Source organism: Rhipicephalus microplus, chromosome 5 (genome assembly GCF_043290135.1).
Source record: "Rhipicephalus microplus isolate Deutch F79 chromosome 5, USDA_Rmic, whole genome shotgun sequence".
Classification (NCBI taxonomy): domain Eukaryota; kingdom Metazoa; phylum Arthropoda; class Arachnida; order Ixodida; family Ixodidae; genus Rhipicephalus; species Rhipicephalus microplus.
In genome coordinates this window covers 42,047,916-42,061,966 of record NC_134704.1, presented here as the reverse complement: position 1 = coordinate 42,061,966, position 14,051 = coordinate 42,047,916, and the positions used below count along the sequence as shown (strand labels likewise).

The 14,051-nt window shown below is 47.0% G+C and overlaps 1 protein-coding gene across 15 annotated transcripts in view; it reads right to left on the bottom strand.

Moving 5' to 3' along the window:
- PMCA (plasma membrane calcium-transporting ATPase 3) overlaps positions 1–14,051 on the bottom strand; it is a 348,951-nt gene that overhangs the window by 101,460 nt on the left and 233,440 nt on the right. For 14 of the 15 annotated variants that reach the window (XM_075895298.1, XM_075895299.1, XM_075895300.1 and 11 more), the window contains one exon: positions 5,006–5,054. The gene's annotated coding sequence lies outside the window, so the exon portion shown is untranslated. Of the gene's footprint in view, positions 1–5,005; positions 5,055–12,762; positions 12,898–14,051 lie in introns of those variants that run through there. The other variant, XM_037425654.2, reaches the window with a different exon arrangement.

Below are 14,051 nucleotides of genomic sequence, written 5' to 3'. Positions count from 1 at the left end.
GATACACCACCGAGCTATTTTTTTTAATTTTATTACGCGAGCCCGTGCGCGCTGAAAGGATGGGGACGCGTGTAAGTTTAACAGTGAGAAAATCATAACAAGCAAAATGTCTGCCCAGCGCAGCGCACCCCAATGAAGCAGAGGTATAGATGATAGAAAAGATAGATAATTAGTGCACCGTCTTCGTCGCCTTTCCTAGTATTTTCTTTCTTTTCGTTTATTTCTGATTCTGCAGTGTAAAGTTCTAGCGTCGTCAAATGCATGCCTCAACAATCCGCGCATTTTTTTTTTTTTTGCAACGGTAACTTTTACGAGTTCTTTCAACTCTCGGCGCACCCGTGCGTTTCTATAGACAGCATCAGAAAAAGAAAAGAAAAAAAAAACGGTAGCCACACCTGACTTAGCCTCCTTGTGTGCTGCAGCTGCTTCGATTATACGTTAGCATAGCTTTCACGTTTTCTTTTTTTTTCAATCCTCGCAACACTCGCGCACAGCAAAAACGGGCAGTCGCTCCCAAATAGCTCTTGTGACATCAAAATTAATTTTGTTGTGTATTACTACCGTTACTGCGAAGCCGAGTTATTTATTAAACCCTATAGCCCAAGATTCACATGACGGAACCGGTAGCGTCGCATGTTATTCATTGCATTACGATAGTTAACAAAACTTCATGAACAAACGTTTGCATGACCACCTTATTAGCGGTGCTCCACTGTATAGCGCTTCTCTTTTCTCACTTCCGAAGTTCCGACTACTAACGTATCGCTGACTTAATTTATTCATGTTCATGCAGCACGTCAGGCGCATGAATATAGGTGCTCCGAATTCTCCCCTAAAGCAACGACGTTAAGTTTGTCTAGTATGTTAAAACTTGTTTCTTCTTTTCTAAATGGCGTGATAGGCCTCGACGGACATCAAAAAACAAGCGACCCTGCATAATGGCACGACCTTTCACATCCTCCTAGTTTCCGAAACCGTAAACAACGCAAACAATAAACTTTCTAGTGTAATTATGCTGCCAGCGAGATATTCCCACGTAAGTCGACAGCGTAATTCTTGGTACAGAAGAAGAACTGAAGATTACTGTCAGTGAAATGTTTCCTATCGAAAAACGCTTGAAAATGCCCATAGACTATTCACATTCCAGTTACGAAGGTGTGCTACGCATTCACTCGCATGCAATGCAGCCTTTCGCGTCATTCAACTTTTGTGGGGGCACTTATATAGATAAGGGCAGTTGATGAACTTATCTTCGCGAGTGGCCGGCGGACAGCCCTATTCAGCCCCATTGACGCACGAACGCGGCGTCATTTCGAAATGACCGATGCGCTATAGGTATACGTCGTGTGGAGTGTCTGAAAGGGAGTTCGAGATTGAAAAGGCGCCGAGTTCGCGTTCACGGCAATTGCAGGCACGTGCAGGTCAAACGTTGTCCCGGAGTTCCTCTTCAGGTCAAGCGTGGACGCGGAGACTGCTCCCCCCAAAAATTTGTGTCCCAAAGTTACGCTGCTCGGCTGGTGACCCGAAGGTCACGGGTTCGATTCCGGCCACGGCGGTATAATTTAGCATGAAGGCGAGAACGGAAGAGACTCGTGTGCTTTTGTTATTCACATAGGTGCACGTTAAATGACACCATGGAGGTCGAAATTATACCGAGCCATCGACTACGGCTCTGCTTCGACACCATATCACGGTTTTAGCACCTAGAAGTGTTGCAGCTTGGGCTAGTTGGAATGGCATGACGATAGTTATAGCGCGAGAACAAAACGACGACACAGAGACAAGAAGGAAAGAACAAGTCACGCTGCATGTGTCTTTCGTGTCCTTCTTGTCTCTGTGTCGTCGTTTTGTTCTCGCGCTATAACTATCTTCAGCACCTAGATTGACATTCCGCGTAAATTAATAATAGTTAGGTGTTCTACTTTACAACGGCCGAGACTCACGAAGAGGCGAAACGGCCAACTTCAGAGCGTGCCCCGCCACGGTGGTGTAGTGGCTAAGGTACTCGGCTATCGACTCGCAGGTGTCGCGGGATCGAATCCCGGCTGAGGCGGCTGCATTGTCGATGGAGGTGGAAATGGGGTAGGCCCGTGTGACTCAGATTTGGGCGCACGTTGAAGAACCCCAGGTGGTCGAAATTTCCGGAGCCCTTTACTACGGCATCTCTCTTAATCATACGGTGGTTTTGGGAGTTGAAACCTCGCATATCAATCAACTCATACTTCAGAGCGTGAAAGAGCGCGCGAAAGCGAGGTAACGAAATGACAGTGCAAGCCCAACGTTGCGCCTTTGTTATATATATTCGTTGTCCCTGAACGCTGTTTCAAGCTCAGACATGCACCGTGTGGCCTGCCTAATATCAGTGTTGCGGTCTCCATCAATTGTACATTCTACCAGCAGTCTAAAGTCATTTTTTGTAGACGACGCCGTGACTTTCAAGGCTCCGATATTATTAAACCTTGTTGAAAAGACATGCGAATGCGCAAACACCAAAAGCCGAATACTAAAAAGAAGGGAACCCCATGGAAGCCACCCGCTTGCGTCTTGCGTATCTCCACTCTTTGTTGGGTGGTTCAATCATCGGTGGGAACACGGTGTAAGAAGCGCCCGGCTATCGAGGCTACGTCTAAATCAGGACCACTTTTATCTCTCGAGAGACGTTCTCGAATGCAAGCGATAACACAGTAGAGGAAGCGTTACGTCCAAAAGGCCACGCAAACAATGACATCTACTGAACACATGAGAACCGACTTATCGGAATTATGAAAACAAAAAACAAAAAAAAACACGTGAGCGTGTTGGGATGGCCATGAGGAACGCTATTGTATTGCACAGTTCAGCATTGACTAGCGTTCACCACTTAAAGTCGGTGCAGTATATCTCTTCTATAGATGAGCTCTCGCATGAACCACGGGAATCAAACACGCAACCTCTTTCGTTAGCAGCTGTACAAAACCACGTGATAGTGTCCCAGACACTGCGATATAAGATGAAGAAAGTGTCGGAACAGCAGCTTTCTACGCGGTTTACGACTTGCCTCTTTTCCGCGTCGGTTTGTCATGCTAATCACAGCCCTAAATGTGAGGTAGGAGATTGTCCGTAACACGAAATAAAAAAAAAAGCCAATCCTGCGATGTTTATCTCGCCCAAGAGAAAAAGAGCAACTAACAGGCGAACAGAGAGAAATTGACAGCCATACGAGGGCTGTTTGCGGGAGAGGAAGCCGGCTGGCAGTTGCAGAAGGGAGGACGTTCTGCGGGAGGTGTTGTATGCAATAACGCAGTACGAAATGAAGAGAATTCACATAGGCTGTTACACTGAAGGGCGGAAGAGAGGCATTGACGTCACACAACGGTCGGGACGCGATAGCGTTATCGGCCAAGAGCGTATGTGCAACGACGCGAGTCTGCGGTCCCCGTGCGTCACGTCTTCTAGGGGGAGATAGCGGCGCCGTTCAAGTCTAGGTCAGCTATACTACATACGCCCAACGCGCCCTCGCCTGCACCGTGAACGGCGAAGACGACTTTTTCTCGACAGAGCCTGTCACACATATGCCTTGGGCTCTGATTAGTGTAGAGGCACGCAATCTAAATCAGTAATTCATATTCAACGCAACAATGAGCAATGGCGCTGGACCGGACGTTTTGAAAAGTGGATTCGTCGGGGTACTGGCGTCCTTACGCAAACAAGTCGCGAAGTTCCTGTTTCGGCAACTTGTTATAGCCCAAAATGTATGGTCTGCAGAAGCGGCCGCACAAGCTTGAGAAGTATGACACTATTGGTATTACGAATAGCTTTAAACGAATGAGCGCAAGCTCGCTAGAAAACAGGCTCGCATTATTTCATTTTTATTATTTGGTTCACTCAATCTAAATGATATGTGCAGAAAATGATGTGCGCCCGTTCACATCACGATACCTATAGATACTAAAGCGTTTCAACCCTGCCAGTGCTCGAAAAACGTAAACTGCAGCGTTGTGGTCCCGACGAAGACAGACACCCTTTTTCGAAACGTATAGACTCCAGTAATAGAGAGTTTTAGCAAGCTATACGGAAACAGGTTACGAAAATACGACGCGGTTCCTTTCCGTATACGCGTACAATGGTCGCGCATACGCACTGGTCAGCCGGTTCTGTGTTGCCGCCGTTTCTTAACCTGTTTCCGTAGCTTGCTAAAACTCTCCAGTAATATCTCCCGCTGTTCGCAAACCCTTGTTATATGACTTCATGTATCTCCTCTTCTCGAGCGCTTGGGACCGAAAATAATGACGTTCTCACAGAAAACGAAGCACCCGACATCGACTAAGCGTCAGGCGTGGTTCGACGAAAAGGTCACGTTCACTGCGACACAACGTATTTTACCACGAAATTGATTGATTGATTGATTGATTGATTGATTGATTTGTGGGGTTTAACGTCCCAAAACCACCATTTGATTATGAGAGACGCCGTAGTGGAGGGCTCCGGAAATTTCGACCACCTGGGGTTCTTTAACGTGCACCCAAATCTGAGTACACGGGCCTACAACATTTCCGCCTCCATCGGAAATGCAGCCGCCGCAGCCGGGAATCGAACCCGCGACCTGCGGGTCAGCAGCCGAGTACCTTAGCCACTAGACCACCGCGGCGGGGCTTTTCACCACGAAATTGTCAACTCTATACAAGTGACGCCTGAAAGCCGGGGCGCGGGGGGGGGGGGGGGGAGGTTCCTTCTTTTCGCATGCAAGATTGCACAGCCATCATATAAATTTTAATCTGACAATTACTCACGCCCCAAATTCATCTCGTTAAAGACTGCCGGGATCCGACAGATGTGCTCATCCATGGCTGCCCACCAAAGGATTCAAAGGACGTGTATGGAAAACAGGTGAATATGGGCGTCCTTACGTTATTGTGTTCCTTGCGGATATCTCTCGAACTCGCCTTACGTGTGTCGGTATATGGTGGTGCCATGCAGCGCTGCAACGCCACAAGCAGTGCGACGAAGAAAGGGGGCATACACTCACCAATGAGCGCTACCTCTTCATAGGTAGATGAGCTGATCATGGGGAAGCCCTGAAAGCAGAGAAAGTAAACAGTCCCTTAGTTTGATGGTCACCCCACACATAATCAGATTTCAAGTGCATATTCACGACAGGAACGATCAGACCACCGACAAATAAGAAAACCGGCAACGCCACTGTGGTCAAGGGAGCAGAGTATAGAAAGGTGATATTAAGTGAGTATTCAATTATCCTGCTATGGAACGCTCCCTTACGTAATTGGATACTGCGTATAATCAACGCAGGAACATCATCAGGAACTATTAGAAATAAAAAAAAGAAACTTGGTTCCATAAATAGGCCAGCAGGCTAAGCGTTAGTAACAGCACGGCCTTTGGAAGCGTGCAGTGAGCGCCAAATTATTCCAATGCACAGCCTGTGGCATACTGCAATCTAAAAAAAAGTACACATAAAGTGATGAATAGAAAATTACAAAACGCCGTGTTAGCGTACAACAGCTCTGCACTGCGGTTTGGAAAAAAAACGTAAGAACCAACAAATACTTGGTGCGATGACTTTCCGCAAGAGATGACACTCAGTGCTCTGCTTTGTTACTAATGAGTCGCTGTAGGGAGATGCAGTCAAATAATATCTCAGCTGCTCAATTCTTCAATCTTGTACAGCTAAAAAACTAGTTAACTAAAGTGCGAAAAATGATGACCATTTGAATGAATGAATGAATCAATGAATGAATGAATGAATGAATGAATGAATGAATGAATGAATGAATGAAACTATGACAGATCTATCACAATGCTAAGCCAACGCATTCCTTCACCCTTCGTTGCGATTCCCCCAAGCATGTCGTTCAGTGCCGTGACAAGAACAAGAAAAAAAAACAGCATCACATTGGACAATTGTATCTAAGCAAACTCACGCAAGCAAGAAAAAAAAAGCGAAATGGGCGCCATTTCAGAAGGCGTAAACAATGCCACGTCTAAGAACGTCCCCCGCACACCTATAAATAATTTGCGAAAATCATCTTGCGTGTATAAACACCATCTGCCTGTAAACATCGCGGTGACGCAAACGACGAACTGGTTCCTCCACTAACGTATCCCGTGTTTTTTTCAAATCACATCAGATCACGCCAAACCCAAGTTTATTGCAACAATACTACAATGCTAAGCTCGAAAACGCAGGTTCGATTCAGAGACACGGCAGGTATACACTTAGAAGGGGCAAAATGCAAGTATACAAGTGTATCTATATTTATCAGCACGTTAATAGCATTAGATGGTCAAACTTTATTCGAAGTCACCAACCCCTCCAAGAAATTATTAAAAAGTCCCTTGACTAATCGTGTGAGTTCTCACTTGTCACTTGTAAGACTCCCTTTAATGAGACCATTGAACTCTTTTTGGAGAGCAGTATATTCCCTTCATAGAGTCGCAGGAACCGAGAAAGAGGAGTGTCTCTCTTAAAAGAGTTTACTCAGTGTAAAGTCAAGACTTATGTGAAAAAAAAAGTCATACGTACTATTCTCGTTTTTTTTTTTTGAGAGTGTATTTTAGAAGAATGTACTGTTGGCGATCTGGTATTCCCTATCAAGAAAACTGCGCGGAAAATGTGTACGAATGAACGGCACAAGAGCATGCTAACAACTTAAACATTTGTCGAAGACACGGAGAATACGAAGGAAGAAAAAAAAACACGAAATTAACGCGCGCGTGTTCAAAAACAAAAAAAAACTCCTGCATTTGTGCATGAAGATAAACAATCTCTGTTTGTTATATGCCTAGCCTCACAAACACATCGCGGTTTTATAACGTCAAGGTTCAGAAATTATTATGCACCTTACACCCAAGGAAATCCCGGCTGCGGCGGCTGCATTTCCGATGGAGGCGGAAATGTTGTAGGCCCGTGTGCTCAGATTTGGGTGCACGTTAAAGAACCTCGGGTGGCCAAAAATTTCCGGATCCCTCCACTACGGCGTCTCTCATAATCACATTGTGGTTTTGGTACGCTAAACCCCACATACCAATCCATAATTACACCCAAAGAACCCATCGGTGAACGTGAGCACGCGCACGCAACAGAGAAAAAGGAAGAAAGAGTAATCGCAACTTAATCGAACAACGATGACTGCTTCTTATCCGCCCAACGGCAGTATAAAGTACTAAGTCAATAGGGACAACCATAAAATATCGACAACAAAAGCGAAGCTTTTGTGTTTCTAGAGAGCCGGATAACGGTATCGCAGTACACAGCGGCAGAACTATAGGGAGACAACAACTTCGGTCGACGTTATACGGGAACGGGAGCGCAATGAGGTCACCCTGAATGGAAGCAATCACATTCGCGAGTTGCCCAATGTGAACCGTCCGACACACAAAGCACGGGAGCAGAGAATCGACGACAAGTGCGAACTGTAAGCTGAGCCGCACAAACAGTCGAACGCGAAAAGTGAAGTTTAGATACGGCCCCACTGAACCGTAGGTCGCGGGTTCGATTCCAGCTGAGACGCTCACATTTCGATGGAGCCGAAATCCTTGAGGCCCGTGTATACTGTGCATGCGATGTCAAATAAAACGCGACATAAAAACCTACACGTCAAAGCTAACGCCAGTATACGCGCAAGGAAGTATATATGGACACGCTCTCGGCGAAAGGGTTTTACACTTGTGCGCGCGACGAAGCTTCAACCTCGCAATTAACGATCCTATCATTTTCCCTTTTTTTCACGAACACTTTGCGTTGCCCAGATGTTGCCCGACAATATATACATAGTTACTCTCTCTCTCTCTCTCTTTCTTCTCTTCACTTTCTAGATGGCCAAAGAAACAATAAAAGCCGCGTTTTCATTTCATCGCAGTTTACCGCTATTCCATACGCAAACGCTATACATACAAAGTTATCGACAAGCAGCTATGTAGTGAATTAATTTAATACCTGGCCTTTTACACGCCAAAACTGCGATATGCGACACGCATAAGTGTCAGGGTGGGTGGAGGAGTGGTGTGGGGGTCGCTTCGGAATCACTTTTTAGTCAACCACTTCAACATTGACCTACGCGGGCGTTCCTGCATTTCGCACTCCACGGAAATGCAGTAGCCGTGAATATGGAATCAAACCCACTTCCTGGAGCGCGCTAACACGTTACTTGAGAAGCAACTCCGGCTGGTAAGCTATTGGGTGCCCCGGAGTCGTCGCAGACGCCATAGTCATGCAGTCATGTAGTTGGTGACGCGATAAGGGCGTATCTCTCGGTTAAGGCCGATAAACATCATTTTAAAACTTAACAAATAACAAATTCGGGTGTAGACATAAACATCGGTACTGCCGAATTTCCACTGTGTACATGATGATACCCCGCGTCAGATAAACACGGTAAGTTAACCGGGCCTAAGCGGGACTATGGATACAGCTTACATCAGGTGTGTGGACATCAAAAGAAACACTACGAACGTCGTTTGTACACATACATTTACAATCGGCTAGCAAAACTAATGCGGTTAAGTACGTTATGAACCGAGTAGATACGCACGCCACGGCAGGTGCTGAGTGACGTTCAGCATAACAAGCGGGACAGTCGTACCAAGGGGGGCACAAAAAACAAAAACAGCATCACCTCCATATACAACATCTCAAGGAATCTCAATCCAACAGCAACATCACGCTTACTCCTTTCCCTCGATTACGCATAACTGCATAAGCAACCGCGCTGCGGCTTTGTTTTCAACGCTGCCGAAAAAAATTCTGCCACACGAGGCCACCCGGACAAGCGTGCACACCCGGAGATTAAAATTCTTCGCCTCCGAAAGCGGCATAGACGTACGTCACTGCACGCAGACAGCCACTGCACGCAGACAGAAGCGTTGCAACGACTCCGGCAGCGTAACGCAAACGCCATCACTATACCGCTAAAGCAGGAACCAAAACAAACAGTGCCGCATACTTTTCGTCCACCAACACAGCGTGGCGAGGAGCAAGGAATGCGAAGCTTCCGCTCGGCCTCGAGTGCACGTTGTGTAGTACGGGCGGTCCGCGCGTTATCCCATTCGGGCGTCACGTATCTGCATACTCGATTTGCCTTGGGCAAGTTGTATACATTATGTGGCGAAACCAGGACATGATTCCGAGGCACGCCGTCGGGAAGGGCTTCGGAAAATTTCACCATCTGGTGGCCTTGAACGCGTACTGAGATTGCCCAGTGCACTGGCATCTACCATTTCGCCTCCATCGAAACGCTACTGCCACGGCCGGGATTGAAACAGTGACTGTCGTGTCAGCAGCCATGCGTCGTATAACCACCATGGTGAACAAACCAATTGTTGCCAGTGATGGCAAAAGAAAAAAAAAGGAACGTACAACGAGTTCTAGCGGCCGGTTAAACAACCCGTACATGATCACTCTGTATTCACTTAACTGCTTTTTTAGATATCATTCAGCATCAGTGTAGTGCGTATTCTAAAGGAAGACCACTGCAGTATATAGGACACTTCGACGTGCCAAGTCCGACTTGTCACTATAATTAACCAGCGGTTGCACCTTTACTTGACGATAAAATTAGTTTTTTTTTTCGCACAGAAAAATATCACAACGAGCATATCCATTCATTCTGTTAACTATACTGCGAGTCCCCGTAAAACGTGTGCACAAAAACAATACCCGACCAAATCGACTTTCCTTTCATCAAAGAATTTAGCACTCACTAATAAAGTGCTAGAAACAAAAAGCGTTCGTCAACATTCAATCATAATAATTTCCACGCAACGTCTCGCCTGCAGGCTGTAGGGAGCCTTGATGTGCACGCCGCCGCCTCCGTTTTTGCAGTCGTTCACCGAGCTCGATCCCCTCAAGCGGCAATCGCGATGGACGCGTATCTCCCGAAGTCACGAACATCGTATAGGCTCACCGAAAAAAAAAGTGAAAGAAAAGTGCAAGGAAGACGAGGGACAAAAAAGCAACGCCCATTGTCGAAACGATTGCCGCACCGAGGAAACAACGCCCCCGCCCCCAATCAGTCATCGCCTGCGCCTCTGGAGCATCGGCACCACAGCGTCGATGCTAAAATACCTCGGCGTACGCTTTAGAGTTGCTTATAGTTGAAAACGAGAACTCTTTCAAAAAGGAGAGACAAAACTCGGCAGGCGTTTGGCTTCTTCGGGGACGGCGTAACCTCGACGTAAGGCCGTTAACTTCTGGCTTCCCGTCTGAAGAACGCCGCGAAGCCCGTCATTCGTTGCTGTGACGTCTACGGGACGACCCACGGAGCTTCTTAAAGTCAAGAAAAGCTGACAGCCCGACGCGAACGACTGAAGTAGTGAAGCCTCAACCTTGTTCTCACTTCAAGCTCTCCTTCTCTCTCCTTCTTCTGCGTGTCTGCCAGCTGATTAGTTAACGCATGAATCTAGTCAACCGTATATCGTCCAGCATCGCGTCCAGTCACCTTCAGCGCTTTTGTACGTGGTTAACGCATTTTCACATCTACGACTCTTTTGGGACACGGCATTGATTGATATGTGGGGTTTGACGTCCCGAAACCACCATATGATTATGAGAGACGCCATAGTGGAGGGCTCCGGAAATTTCGACAACCCGGGGTTCTTTAACGTGCACCCCAATCTGAGCACACAGGCCTAAAACATTTCCGCCTCCACCGGAAATGCAGCCGCCGCAGCCGGGATTCGATCCCGCGACCTGCGGGTCAGCAGCCGAGTACCTTAGCCACTAGACCACCGCGACGGGGCTTTGGGACACGGCAGCAATAAAAATTCAGTCAGGTAAGGTTCAACAGCTCTAACTGTTTAAAATGTCTTACAAGCCATGAGTTAAAAAGAAATTGACATGGCGGTGTAAACAGAAAAGAGGATGAGCTTACGCAGGTATGTGCTTATTCTTAGGCGACTTTAACGGCTTCAAGAAGAATGTGTGTTTAAAAAAATGCTGCCAGACCCCGTATTCGCCGAGACACGCCGTGATTGGGGACTACCGATTCATTTCTACCACGTGGGGCAGCCCACGCGGAATCTTTAGCATTTCGCCCCCAATCTAAATGCACCCGCCGCGGCTGGAAATCAAACCCGCGACCTCGAACATGGCAGTGATCTCTTGTGTGTCGCGACATAAACCATAATGTCAAAGACTGTTTTCACACGCCGACGCTCTCGCATTCTCCTGCACTGGCAAGCATGGCATCGATAAAACTTATCTTTTATCACAGACACAACTGTCTATAGGGTGAGCAAACGAAAAAGTAAGCCCCGCCGCGGTGGTCTAGTGGATAAGGTACTCCGCTGCTGTCCCGCAAGTCGCGGGATCGAATCCCGGCTGCGGCGGCTGCATTCCCGATGGAGGCAGAAATGTTGTAGGCCCGTGTGCTCCGATTTGGGTGCACGTTAAAGAACACCAGGAAGTCAAAATCTCCGCAGCCCTCCACTACGGCATCTCTCATAATCATATGGTGGTTTTAGGACGTTAAACTCCACATATCAATTCGTCAATCAAATAAACAAGTATAAAGCTACGTACAGGCCATTGTATGAGCCACTTGGGCCTCTACTTGCACAGGCTCCCAGATGATGAAATTATTTGTATTTTAAGCAAATTCGACCGCGCGGTCTCTAGGCTTGCGCTTTGATCGCTGGTTATGACCGTCCACCACCAAGCAACAATGACAAATGACGTCACAAACTACTGCTGAAACCTTCCCCTTTCAGAAGAAAGCTGGTGTGTACATATATCATGCTACTCTGGCAAATTACGTTATGTTGCAGTAACATAACTTAGCAAATCACTTGAGCATAGACACCTGGGCTTCCTTAGCAATTAACACACTCATGCGTACATTCACCAACAGTATGTTTCCGTAGACACTGCACCACTAAAAGCACATTTATTATCCAAGCAACAATCGTCGTTGGTCGTCTTGCAATGTGTTGATTAAATTGGCCAAAACCAAGATAGAGAGAGACAGGTACCCAGCAACGAAGAGAGGTGAAGAATACAGTTTGCTATCCTGAGCTGGGGGAAGTGAAAAGAGGGCATAACGAATTAAGGCAGAGAAGAAAGATGAGGAGGAAAAGGAAGATCAGCCGCACTACGCTAGGGAAATGAGATTAAGGGATGAAAAGATAGAAGCGGCGAGGATACGAAAAACGGGAAAACTAAAGAAGGGAACTAGCGCAGCTACTTGGCCTACGTTGGCGAAGTTGCCGGTTCACATCTAACATGTTTACTGAGGAAGACAAATCAATGATCGCGGTGCTTCGATCAATGTAGGACACAGATACACTTCTCGCGTTCGTTGGCAAGTCTCGGATCTTAATACGCCCAGTTTGTACGAGAAGTACTGAATGCTTGGAATGCATGACTCACAACGTTGCAGTACGCGTCATGACCCGTCAACTGCTGTCGTATAGTAACGAGTTCGGACATGCGTCGATTTCCGCAATGAAACGAGACACGTTCGAGAGGTGCTACAGCCAGTACTCCTAGACTGTCAATATAGGAGACAATCTTTCTTTCGACGTGCATAGAACGCTACCGGAAAACAATCACAATATTGTCGCTCAATGGAACCGTGACAAGTGCGACAACGGCAAGTCAGAGTGAACAGCGGCACACAGGGCCTGCCAGCATCAATAGAAACAGTACTAGACGATTAAGGAGCCCATAATACACGCGCGTAACAATCATAAAAAGACGGTGAAGATACAGCGAAACTAATCACGTTACCTATCCGAAAACAGCACGGCTAGGCAGACAGATGGACCCACCTTCGTTTTCTCAGGACTTGATTATGATGCATAGAGAGCAGAGTCATTACAGCCACAGTAGCAAATCACGAGAACGGTAGTCGGCTGCTCACTGGCGTTCCAGCTGGCTGTATTTGCCGAGTGGCACACGCGAAAAAAAAATAATAATAAGCACTACGACCCAACAAACAGACCGCGCACAAAGCGCGATGGCAGTTCAGGCTATTTGGACAGAAAGAAAACTACAAAAAAAAAAGAAAACATGCAAATGCGGTTGCACCGGGCACGCGGCAGCAAGCACCTTCGCAAGTGACCGGGCCGAGTCTGTATCGTTCGGCAGCTATGCATCGTTATCGCGACCCCACTCGACGGCTTTGGACGGTAGGACCGATAAAGGAGCGGCGCTTATCTGCGAGCTGCAGCGACACAAAGTCCGCGGGGGCAAAGGTGGAAAGAGTGTGGCGATTTGGGCGGGGAGGGGAAAAAACCGCAGGACAAGAAAATTCAGGTCCACCTGAATTTCGTGCGGATACCACCAATAAATTCCGTACACATCATCATCATCATCATCATCATGTCATCATCATCACAATCATCGTCATCATGTCATCATCATCACAATCATCATCATCATGTCATCATCATCATCATTTACATAACATCTACTGCCAAGAAAACGTAACGGTAATAAACGCACATAGCTATTTAGAATTACGACATTTGATCCGCCACGGTGAAAAGGTAATTACGGTGCTCCGCTGCTGACCCGGTGGTCTCAAATTCCATCCCGGCCGCGGCGATCGCATTTCGCTGGAGGCGAAGTGGTGGAGACACATGCAATGTGCGATGTCAGTGTACGTTAAAGAACGCCTCATGGTCGAAATTTCCGCAGCTCTCCACTACGGCGTCACTCATCACCGTGTCTTGCTTTTAGAACGTAAAAAAAATCCCGGATATTACTGTAATTACATGCGCTAATCTTGGTTGCGTTTGAAAGGCTGTTGCTATAGGATACGAACTGGACGAAAAAGTATGACGGTGATTTACGGAGAAGGGAAAGTTGCCGAAGGTGATTCGCGGTGACGATAGTTGGAACACCATTAAATATTAACACGATGGTAAGTGGGAGACGCAGACAGGATTCGCAAAAACAACTGAGGTTGCACAGTTGCCATGGCACTCTGTATTCGTCTGTCGGATGTGGCATTCAGATAAGCAATTTATTAGTTAGGTTATAACTACGCGGTAAAAGACACGTCGTTTCGCTCGGCGTGTCGCAACGCCATCGACTAACGCAACGGAAATCATAC